The following is a 12,562-nucleotide window of genomic DNA, read 5'->3' on the forward strand; positions in this document are numbered from 1 at the left end:
AGGCAAGTATGTCCATAATTCATTCTGCTTCAGCTACAATATTTTGGCTCTTGTTCTTTAAAACTTTGGAGATTTACTGAATTATCAACATGAGGATAAAACTAGTGGAAAACTGTCAAATAAGTGAACTTGTACTTGTTCAGTGGAATATGATAACTGATGAGATAAAAGGAAACATCAGTGCTCATACCACTTGTTGGACATCATGCCATGTCCAATCTGTATGGATGTAAAACCCAATGGCAGGGAAGTCTCTTCTTTGTAGAGGCTAAGTTTAAACAGGTAAAATATATTGCTACGGAAGCTGTTGGGATCATTTGAGATAGTCACAGAAAAGCTACAATAAATGTATAGTATAAATGTCGGTTGCAAAATGTTGTCACATTAAAGGCAAAACAATTTCTGGAATGACTGTTGTTTACTAGTGTTAGCACTTCTTATTAAGGATGGACCATTACAGGGTAAGAAATTGAAAGAGAAAGAAGATAAAAAAAAAAAACAAACCTGTAATAGCTGCAATCAAATGGTATCTTCAAAGTATTTCTAGAATATACATTCTGCTCGGATTCTCAGATTGTTGTTCTTTTTTTGGAACAAACTTACTAAACCTGTTTCTTTTTTCCTTTCCAGTGTGAAATCAGAGTTTCTCATTGCTATGTTCCTGACAGAATCATAGCAGAAAGGTAAGATCTCTCAGTTAGCAAAATAGCCTAATTTGTGAGTAATTCTCTTTAGGTTAGAGTTCTGTCATTTATGGATATTGAAAACATAAAATGTTTTATTGCTTTGTATATGGGAGCAATCAAATCAGCAATAACTCTGAGTCCCATAACTCCGCTATAGGGAAAGATATCAGGAAAGGATCGCTATGTATTGGAGGTAAGTGAAACTTTTAATCAATTTATACTTGCTATTCAGAAACATACTTTTAACCATTTAAAGACAACTGCCTTGGCAGAAATGATCTCCAACCTCTTCCTGCTTTTTTATTGATGTACATTTATGTAGTGTTAAAATCATGGGGATCATTTGCAGTTAAGGCCTCCTGGTCATACATGAGCTAGTGCTCTCCATGCCTGTGAACTCTTGAGGAAAAAACACCTGCCCTTTGGAGCACTCCTGTACTCCAAGGGAAAAGCATCTAGTTGCTCTCTAGTGAGAAGGTTGATGTTCTGCGCAGCCCAGAGTTTGTTCTTTGTCAGGGTAGCAGGAGATGTAGTTTACAGAGACATTGATGAACATGTTAATGTGGAGAGAGAGAGAGAAACAAAAGCAACAAAGTTGACAGAATAATGGATATTATGAAATGCAATTCTTGTCAAAACTGATTTAGGAAAAGCAGACAATAATTGAAATAAATGAATAGTCTCCATTGCACATCCTCCTCCCACTCCCCCCCAGCAGTGAAAGGACATATAAATGCGCTTTCCACTTTTTTCAGTGTTGGCTCTTTGTCAAGGTTACCATTACTTGGCCTTCTGATACTTAGCTGCAAAATGCCATTCTGGAATACAAGACGTAGACTTGGAAACATGCGCTAGCCTCCTGGAAGAGCTGCATCTATTTCAATAAATGCAATCTCTTGTGTGGCTTGGAGTTCATGTGATTGAAATAAGAAATAAATTTATGCAGGCAGCAACCACAGACTGTCAATAGCAAGTGGGAATGCTGGGAAAACATTGTATTAGAGAATACCTTTTTTTTCTTGTGTAAGTTATAAGTGAATTTGTTTTTTTATAAAGCTTCTCTTCCTGTGTTAGCTCATTAATATTGTGAGATGTGGTTTAGAAATATCTGAGCAGAACAAGAATGTTGTCAACTGAGAAGCTATGCACTGATGTAGTGTTCAGGCTGGTTGAAATGATCATTTTGTGCTGCATGGAGTGTAAGCGCTTATGGAACTGAGCTTCCCATTCAGTGAACTGTCTGGAGTGGGATGCCCTTGACAGCGATGAAGTCTGTGTTACAGGAAACCTCCTTCCTCTAGAGTGTAAGAAGTGGCTCTGTGGGTTTGAATGTATGAGTCCAAAATTTCCAAGCACTGGTTTGAATAGATAGTGAAAATAGAGGTATCTAATAGAAGCACAGCTAAACTTCAGAAGGGAAAATTTCTAGAGTAATCCGGGAAAAAAAAAAAAAAAAACTGTGAAGATTTATCTACCAAAAAGCCTGGATTTAGACAAAATTTACTTCTCAGCATTGCCAAATTTCGACTCTGTCTCAGCAATGCTGACTTCCACTGAGCCTGTTACTGAAGTGCGTTTTGAGAGGTGGAGCCTTGGAGATTTAAGTCCATCACTTAAATGCAAAACAAACAAACATATAAATCTTCTAAAACACATTGCAAAAGCAGCAAGTTAATTTTTATATGTAATCCTGGTGGGGCACAGGGTAAAACTAGCTGTTCCCATTTCTCAGCATCTATAAGAATTCAGGCCTGTATGAAGACCTCAGTTAACACTATAGAAGTGGCATGCAGTAAGATTTTTAGCATTAAAAAGGTGTTTAAGATGAATCATGTTGTGATGAGCATTGTAGAGCAAAAGCAATAATAAACCATTCAGATTTCCAATGTTATAAACGAACCATGAAGAATCTAGCATGATCATGTGTTGATATTGAAAAAGGTATGGAATTGCTGCAGTTTAGTTTCATATGCTTACAAAAAGGAATTGTTTTCCAGATGGCCATGATGTAATAGACCAATTTTTTTGTGTTTGTTCCAGTGTATCCATTTGACAGTTTCATTCTGTGTTTCCCTTTGTGTTAAAAAAAAAAGAGTATAGAACTGTTATTTCTCCAGCTTAAGGGCCCTGTATGCCTGATGAGCCAATTAGCTGCTTGCAGACTTGCCATGGGTCTGGAAAGCTGGAGATCAGGAGGCAGCTGTGGCAAAAAGTAGATGTGAATTTGTTGTGTGAGCATCATGTTTCCTCTGCCCTTGAAGACAGATGCCCTTTCTGAAGGGCCCTGTATTTTCTTGCTGGGAGATTTTGATCAGGAATATGGATACAATCCTTTGACACAGTCAAACAAAGGTCTTTGTGTACTTTCATTGCTTAGTCTTCATGTATCCAAAATCCGCTCATTCCTTTAATTTCCTAGCATATTCTCAAAATCTTTCTCAATTTATTTCTGCATAAGTTGGCTTACACAACTCTCCTTACCTTATAAATCTAATGCTGCCTCCAAAATTCCTCCGCCATGGTAACACCATGCTCCTTACTAAGCTTTACTTCTACATTCCCATGTCCTGTATGAGATGTGCCCTCATTAAGGTAATCTTTTCTACAGTAATCTCATAATTCACAGCTCTAAGGATCTTTGTGTTTTTGCATGGGCTCCTCAAGACTTGCATCAGCCATGTCCAGCTTTAAGCAATGTTGCAGAAAACAACAGTATAGCAAGAGCTACACCTAAACAGTTTGCAGGTCCTCAGCCTCTCCCTCCTACATCATCTCTGCTTGCCAGCCAGTAGTGAATGTGGGACCTCCAAAGTGCAGAGAGAGCAAAGGAGGTGTTCCCAGGAGGCTGGGGCTTGGCAGGTGCTGCGGAAGGTGAGGGACCACAGTTGAGGCCTAGGGGCTGTTTTGCATCTCGTTTCTCCCAGGGGCATGTCCTGCTTTGCTGACCATCACTTATGCTCTGTAACTCCCACCACACAGCCCAGCACAGCTCCCTCCCTCAGGCACTGGGAGATAGGGGCAGGGGCTGGGAACTGTGCCTGGGCCACCATCACACTGTGTCTCCTTCCCAGCACAGAGAACTGGAGGGGTTTGTCCTTCAGTTCCGGAGGCGATACCTGATTTCAGTACATCCTTATTGCTAAATCCCTTTGGCAGCAAACTTTATTTACATTTCATAATTACCTTAAAGCCTCATTACAGCAGACACCTGGTACTTGCTGTCACATTTAAGGTTGCAAAACAGTTTCCATAGCAACTGCTGTCTGCACACCACAATTTTGCAGAGTGTTTTCCTATTGGCTAAAAAGAACCCCACAATTGCTTTCTGTCCAAGGTTTAATTTTCTCATCAATCAATTCTGAATTAATTTGAGGTGAAAGAATATATTACTCCTTATTAGAAAAAAACATACACTCCCATTTTCTTCTAGACAAAGCTATTGCAAAAATAGACAGGCTGAGGACTACCGGTATTCTTTTGTGTAGAAAAAAATGTTGACTTTGAGTTTTAATTGAAATAAAAAACAACGTGTGTATGTGACAATGATTTATTTTTGATCATTTACTTACACTGTCATGTGTCTGTTCTTTCACTGGACTTGCCTAGCAGTTTTAAATGCTTAATTTTACAAATATTACCTAGATGTCTGAAAGATTGTCTTTTTTGCCACTTACTGTAATTTGAATCTTAACTATTCATGTATGACCTAGTGTTTTCAGAATACACCCTTTTCACATTGGTGCACATGTAGCATTGTTGTAATCAGTCACAGCTAAAGCTATTTAACATGCTGTGAGATTTGGAGGCTCTAGCTTTGCATTTATCCACTTTGACTCGACTCAGACCCGGGATTTGCTGCTTTAAGTATTTGGAACTTAAAATTAGCAAAACGATTTTCTTCAGACTTACATTTCTACTGACACTTGAAGAAATCTACAAAGAAAATCCAATATGAAGAAAATAACCATCTTTGTTCTAAAGTTGTTTGCATTCAACATAATGAATTGTAAACTGATACTTTAGTAATTTTGTTTTGGATCTCATTCTATATACATGTTCCAACACTGCCAATTAGTTTGTATGCTGTGGGACTTCAGTTTCTCATGCTTTATGAAGATCCTTTATTTCTGAATGCTCTGCACGGTCTGCTTTGCTCAGTTTGGTATGCTAATCAATATAAATTCAATGTAAAGGATTTAAATTATGGTCGTGTCTGAAGACCCAAATTCTGGGGACAGCAAAATTCATTAGGAATCTAGATATTCAGTTTCCTTTTAACAGTACACAAGCAACTACTGTTAACTTGGAAATGCATTTCAGATTCATTGACAGTTCTCAGACCTCTAGGCAGTTTCTTCGGCACTGCTTCTTTATTGACAGCAGCTGCAGCAGTTACAGGCCTCTCACTGTACTTTCTGGTGCAGTTTTACATATGGTTCCTCAAATGCACAGCTTCCTGCTTGACCCGTTGTCCTCCTATTCAACACAGATGTATTCTTTTTCTTTAAAAAAGCAGTGCAAGTTTATCGCATGTTTACATATTGAGAGATCAGAGGAAAAATTCAATTCTTTCAGAAATCAGAACTGTATCCCTTTAAGCTGGTATTTCAGCAGCACATTAGTAGAGAAAAGACACATTTGCCTTCACCCTTCTTTGCATCCTCAACCATTAAATTCAGACCTTCTGGGTTTTTACTATATTATTGTCATGATAATGTATAACGTGAGAGTGCAGAAAGACTGTAAAAAATGTGGAAGGAGAAAGATCACAGGCATCTTAAATAGCATTTAGTGTAAGTGAAATGGGTGAATGGATCTTTTGCTGTTTCTGTTCTTGTGCTGACTGTTCGAGGATGTTATTCCTAAGCATCCACTGAATGTGTTATTTTCTCAAGTCTGGCTGGTTGTTGTTATAGCTGAGTTCCTGGACTGTTCTATAACAGCAACATAGTTTTTATAGTCTGACACTGCACATTACATGGCAATATTAAGCCATCTTTACTTGCTGTGCTTGAATAACAGATGCAGGTCAATAAAGCAGATGAAAGTTGAGATTTACAAAGACAGCACTAGCTAGAAAGGGAAAACAGGACTGATCTGTATTATGCATTTGACAGCAAGCAGGGCATTGTTATAAATATGGAAATGCAGGGATGTCGTCGTTAAATTAAATTAGATAGCAAACCAACACATTTTTCCTGCAGATGAAGTCATTTTCCTGGTGATGTAGGCAACTTCTGCAGTTTCCTTTAGTATTTTATCATTACAGTTTTTTGTGTAGTGTTTCCAAAGCTTATCATAAGATGATTTCTTTGATATGTCTGTCTTTGATAACTGTCTGTTAACGTCTGGGGATTGAACATATCAGTGTTTGAGTTTTGTCATAGTGATACCATCTACTGACAAAGGCTTTTGAGGCATGAGAATTTACATCTACAGTAGGTTTGTTTGTTTACTTGCTTCTTTGTTGTTTCAAAACAACATTTCCCAACTAGCTAGAAAAAAACACATTCTTTTGACTTAAATGCTTGTCAAAACACTGAGCTGAGAATAGACTTCTAGATGAACATAATCTTTGCTATTTACATATGGCTCATCTAGTGTTTTGGACAAGCTAGCAATACTTGATCTAACCCTTTCCTACAACTAAAGACAAGGAAAAAAAAAGACAACATTAAAAAAAAAAAAAAAGTATTTTTTCCACAGAAATCACTATGGCAATTGAATAAACATTTTCATTTCACACTGTTCTATGGTTTCTTTTGGGTCAATCATTATATCTCTGTTAAAAGCACTGTGGAATTATGGACAGTGCTTGAGATCACATCCTTGAATGGGAGTTCCCTGAAGAAAGAGGTAAGGCCCCCTGCTCAATCACTAATGTTAGTGGTAGAATTTGCAGTTGGGTTTTATGCTAGTAGAACACGATGTAGTCTAAGCTGTTTAACAAAAAATCCATATGTTGTTGGAGCACTGAACCAAATATCTGTTTGCTTTCTTCTGTTGCTTAAATGTAAGTCATGAATCTAGGGACATACTGAAATTACTACAGGTAGGAATACAGAAAAATAAATTTTCCAGCATGAAAGTGATTTGGTTATCTATTGATTTTCTGTGCTGCTTCTAGAAATATGTCACAACTGACTTCCTTTTTCTGAGCAGTCCACTAAAGTGTTGTGCTTATTTAATAAGAAAGTAATAAATATTCTCAAAAGTGTATATTGCTAATACTTTTTATTTCAAGTCTTTATTTCAACAGCAGGTTGTTTTAACCTACAATAGTACAACTAGAATGATTTTCTGTCAAATGTATCTTTTTAGAAACCCAACGGTTCCCTGACAATTTAAAAATCATTTTAAGGTTACTATGGATTAAAGGATGAAAACAATGCCTTCCTTGTAGTGACAGATCTTCTGTATTCATCTTTAACCTCGGGAATGCGTAGATCCTGTAAATTTTTATGGAAGTTGGAATGAAAAATATATATATGTGTGTATATATATATATATATATATAAAGCATTTAATTAAGATTCAAAAATTATAACCAAGGGAGTATTTGCAGCCTTGTTTCTTCTAGTATGTCATTAACCTTATCCAGTGGAATTGTGTCATATTTCAATGCTGAGCTTGTACAGTTTCACCTTCTGTCTGGTGATTTTATTCACAATGCAGCTAACTTGTCATGCAGTCAGATATATTCTTCCTGCAATTGTTCACTGATGCAGAGATCAAGTCTCTTGACAACCTCCTTTTCAATAACTTGAATTGCTTGAGTTCCATCATCCTTAAGATTCAAGTCATTTATTTATTTATTTCAGTCCCGCATTATTTTTGTGGTTTTCTTTCCAGTGTTTCTGAGCTGCTGTAGGAACATGAGTGGTAGGAGCTGTACTAGTTTTGTTGGTGCAAAGAGCTGTAGCTCAGAAGCAAAGAGGTCTTCCTTACCATCACTTCATGTTCTAATGTTTCATATACCCCTTTTCTCAGCACAGCACCAGGCACACACTGAGGCATGAATTTTCAGTGATCTCTGTGTTCGTTTCATCAGGCTCCTTTGCATCTTTCTGAAGAAGCCAAGCGGCTCTTTTAACAAGACCACCTTACTTAGAAAACATCAGTTGTAATGGGTAGGCTGCTGACTGACATTGATGATATTTGAATCTCTGTTGCAAGTTACTAGCTAATTGCTTTGGGCTTCCCATTGGGCTGACCAGTTTCCGGTCTAATTTCACTGTCATCACTTTTATTGCTTGTAAGCACTGCAAATATATTGGGAATATTCTGTGCTTGAGAATTTCCTTTGCATTGTCATTGGTTCAGAGAGCTTCCCAGCTACTTATCTGGGCCTGCTGATTTGAAACTGTTACACTTTTTCAGATGCTATCTCACATCTTCTTTTATTACAGGTCATACATTTCTGATTTGGTCACAGTTGAGTAAGATAAATATATGTTTTACTGCTGTCTTTTAAAAGTAGGGCAAGGAATTAAGAAGCTTATTTTCCTTTTATGAATTGGTATTTGATTTTGCTAACTGTAAAAAGCACTATGTGCCTTGCTGATGAGTTCCTCTTTTTCAGAAATTGTTTTTAGGAGTAGGCTTTCATCATCTGTGACCTCACTTGCTACCTGCGTCGTATTCATTTGCACTGTAGATTTTATAACGTATATTATATAACGTGGCTATCAACATTTTTCCTTGTGCGTTTCTTTTTTATGCTAGTTTGTTTTAGTGATGATGAAATGGGAAGTAAGTTTCATTTCCTTTGTTTTTAAATATGGCACATGTTTCAGGTTTGTGAAGACGTGGATTTTTTGGCATCCAGTAGGAATTTTACTCGGGTTTTCAATTTGAAATGTGGTACTCTTAGCAGTGATATTGCTTTTGCTATTACATACACATGGGGATTGAAAGAAGAGAAAGATTTCAGGAGATCCATGCTTTATAAATATTTTCTTTTTTTAAAGAGAAAACTATTTCTTTTCTTCTAAAGAGAGAACTTAAAAGTACATTGGCTATAGCAATAAATAAAACTAATGCAAAGAAATTAGAAACCAAGAAGGAACAACTTTTATAAAAAACTGAAAAAATGTCTGGTTATACAAGAGAGATTTTACTCAGGATGCAAAGAGTGAATTCAGGACTATAATTTTACTTTTTAACTTTTAACTTCCCAACTAAGCACAGAGTCATGGAAATTAGAGAAAGGTGAAGCAACTGAGCCCTTTGAAAGCAAAACTGTATGTCTCATCTTAGAATCAGGAGGGAATTCAATGAACTGATTAATACAGAATCCCTTTCAAGTGTATTAAATAAGGTTTCTCAGTTTCTGAACTTGCACTGGAAAAAAGTTCTAGCTGATATTAAGACTGCTTTCTCTATTTATGACATTGTGATTCAGCTTAGAGACAGTAAAGGCAATGTCATCTGATTGAGAGCTGACAAGATTGAATTTATTACATGGATTGCTGTTTTGTGTTTTGAGATCTGCGGAGAGCAGCACTTGCTAATTTTGTCTGTTGACTAACATTGGAAGGAAACTTTGACTTGAAGAGATCTAATGCTTTTAGAAGAATTACCAGCTGAAGTTTTGCAAAAAGGAAACTTAGTTTAAATTTTAAAATATGCGCTAGCAGCAAGCTTTCATTGCACGTGTGAGACACAGATGGCAATGCAAGGAACATATGAGTATGATGCAGGAGCATACGTAATGTATTAGCCAGCCTGAAAGCTCTGTCCACTGTGTCCAAGAGTAAACAGTTGCAGTTAACCGCAGTTCTGGAAAACATTTTGGTCTTCCTGAGCTGCAGTTCTGTATGGACTTCTGTGAGTGATAGGAACTAACAGACCCATTTTAGTAACTTATCTCATTGCTCTTTTTGGCTTTTTGTCTGTAGAATATACCTGGCCTTGTTTAGACTGTTAAAACTTGTTTAATTGTGCTCTGTACATAACTGTGAACTTTTTACCTGCTTTCTGGCTTGCATTGCTAAGTCACTTGCTGTAAACCCTCTCAGTATTACATATGCAGCTTTCTCTGCATTGGAATGTCTGTTCTTACATTTCCTCTCCATTCTGTCCTCTCATCATCTGTCTAGAATTTAAACTGTGTTCCTTGAACATCAATACTGGGCAATCTCATCTCTACTGTTCTGGTAGGAAGACTTACACTATAAGTTACACCTTTTTACAAGATCTTTTGGAGATCTTGTTCTTTTTAATCTGAACATGCTTGAGAACAATCCTCTTTGGCATTGTGAAACCTACAGAATTAAGGAGTCTGAAGCTTACTGTTAACAGGGGTGTAAACATGCTGCTTGTGTCTGCCTTTCTCTAGATGGTACTGATGTGAACCAAGCCTGGTGTAGAAGACTTCTGGCCTTCTTAGAGTAATGTTAATAAGCTGATAAGAGGCACTGTATATTATCTCAATGCCCTGCTAATGCAGCTGCACTGCACTATGAGTGGACTGAAGCTGGCTCCCATCTCCTTCTCCCATCCACTTGACTTGGAGCATAAAAAAAGAAATGTCTATATAGTTCAAGGTAGACAGTGATGAATAGTTAAGGTCAGGATGTCTTTGAAACAGTAGTCTTTTCATGTTCCCTACACAGGAAAGCATCCAGGTTAGTTTTGAATGTCTCCAGAGAAGGAGACTCCACAACCTCTCCAGGCAGCCTGTTCCAGTGCTCTGCCACCCTCACAGGAAAGAAGTTCTTTCTCATGTTTTTATGGAACTTCCTGTGTTCTGGTTTGTGCCTGTTGTCCCTCGTCCTGTCACTGGGCACCACTGAAAAGAGCCTGGCCCTATCCTCTTGGAAATGTTCGTGACTTGTTTATCTTCTAACTTCACTCATATTGTGACTGAAGGGTTTTTTTGTGTCTAATTTTGGAAACAATCCATGTGTAAAACATCTCCAAATTGCTAAGTAATGTGAAGGTTTACAATGTGACAGCAACACTGCTCATTCTATTATTGCAAATAGCTGTTTTTGTCTCTCATTGCTGAGAGCCGCCATCACAAAATATGCTTCCAAAGACTCAGAGGAAAACAACCCCATTTACTAGAAACCTTTCAGATGTAATGTTCTGCAATAACCTCATACATTTCAGTACTAGATTTGTATGTTTGCAGTTGTCTCGGGAAAGGAAATTTTTTGAAAACTGGGCAGCCTGCTTTAGCAAAGGGGTTGGACCAGATGGCCTCTGTCAGTCCCTTCCAACCTCAACCTCAACCTGTCTGTAATTTTGTGAAAATTAGTACAGGATAACTGAAATAGAGCTTGGGCTGTTTGTTTGGAATAGGTATCATCTCTGAGAAATAAAAGCATAAGGAATGCCATCTGGCCCATGAAAATATGCCACTGGAATGATTACTCTTTTAAAGAAAACAGCCTACTAACATTTAGCAGTGTAACAAATATCATTGCTTTTGCTTGAATTAGGATGGCAAAACAGGATTTTCTAGAGCAAGAAAATCCTCCATTGTTAGAGGAACAAAATTGTTCTAAGTCATTTATATAGCCTCTGGTCACCAATTTAGATAAATTAGCTGATTCAAGTCCCCTTAGCAATGTAAAGCTGATCCTGAATTACAATTACAGCTTCTCTTGTGATGGAAATGCATGTATGCCACTGCAAACATAAAGACTCCTACAGATTCAATGTTCTGTTCCTTAGCTGGTGTTTCCCTTGGCACATAAAGAACACTGTAGTTATCCCAGGAGATATTCATGTGCTGACTGTGACAGCAATGCATGTATCACAAGATGTACAAAATGAATTTTTTCATGTCACCTTTAGCAAAATAACTGTACTGATCGTTTTCAGCCAAGGGAAGGCTTTTGTCTTAGATGTAAAGCAGGAATGTCTGAATGGTTTGGAAGTGACTGGAAAGTGACGGTCATTTTACAGTGCAAGGCTGGTAGCTTTTAAGAGCCTGGTAAATGTGTCTGCATCGTTCAGACAGAGGAAATGAAGTTCAACCAAAAAGTACACATTAATCAATTTGAAAAGTCCTGCCTGGTTGGTGCATTTGCAGCCAGGAAAGTGCATTACTGAACTATGTCTGCCATTTACATCCCTGGCAAAGTCATATTTCAGCTATGGGAAACAAAAATCTTCTCAATTATAAGTTTAACACTGGCCTTTGGGCAAATACTGAAGTTTCTGTTCTCAAATATGGCTTCCATTTTTAGGTCCTCTACACATTATACATATATAACAATAGTAATTTGCTTTTTCCAAATTCAAGAGGATTCAATACCTGTTTTTTTCTATCAACTACTACTTAAAAACATATTTGAGATTTCTAGGAAAAACAAAAACCACAAACAGCTGAAAATTAAGTAATTAAATATGAGGTATTTTTGAAGTATGACTTTTAATTTCCTTCACTTCAGCATCCCCACCTATAGAGTGAGTGTCTCAAGTGGATGTTGAGAAGGTTAGTTGGCTTAGTGGTGTGTTGGAAGGACATCATTAGTACTGCTCTCAATTCGTGCTATGAAAACTCAGGAGAGGAACAATCCATGATAATTCCTTTTCCCTAGCACAGCTATCCCCTTGATGCTCTGTCGGCTGAATTTCTGTTGCCCTTTGATGGACTTGCTTCTAAATCTCACAGGTACTGAGGTCCATCCAGTGCTGAATCTCTGTGCCGGTTATCTGTTAGGGGTGACTGTGCAAACCTTGTCAGCATAACCCTGAAGGATGTGTATGTTCTGCTGAGAGATCCCGTGGAAATGATGAACGTATGCCTTCACAGTACTTCTCCATCCTGTTATGCCCATCCATCAGCATGTCTGCAGTAATTGAGGAGGATGTTTTAGCTGGGGGGCCTGTACTCAAATATACATAATTGGGACTCTCTG

General features: G+C 37.6%; 1 long non-coding RNA gene across 1 annotated transcript in view; it reads left to right on the top strand.

The window, feature by feature from the left end:
• The window catches only part of LOC124417127, an 86,806-nt gene that overhangs the window by 53,174 nt on the left and 21,070 nt on the right, over positions 1 to 12,562 (top strand). Inside the window, exons 2-3 of the long non-coding RNA XR_006931129.1 lie at positions 631 to 683; positions 844 to 879. This is a non-coding gene — a long non-coding RNA (uncharacterized LOC124417127). The remainder of the gene's footprint in view (positions 1 to 630; positions 684 to 843; positions 880 to 12,562) is intronic.

This window comes from Gallus gallus, chromosome 10 (assembly GCF_016699485.2).
Source record: "Gallus gallus isolate bGalGal1 chromosome 10, bGalGal1.mat.broiler.GRCg7b, whole genome shotgun sequence".
Taxonomy (NCBI): domain Eukaryota; kingdom Metazoa; phylum Chordata; class Aves; order Galliformes; family Phasianidae; genus Gallus; species Gallus gallus.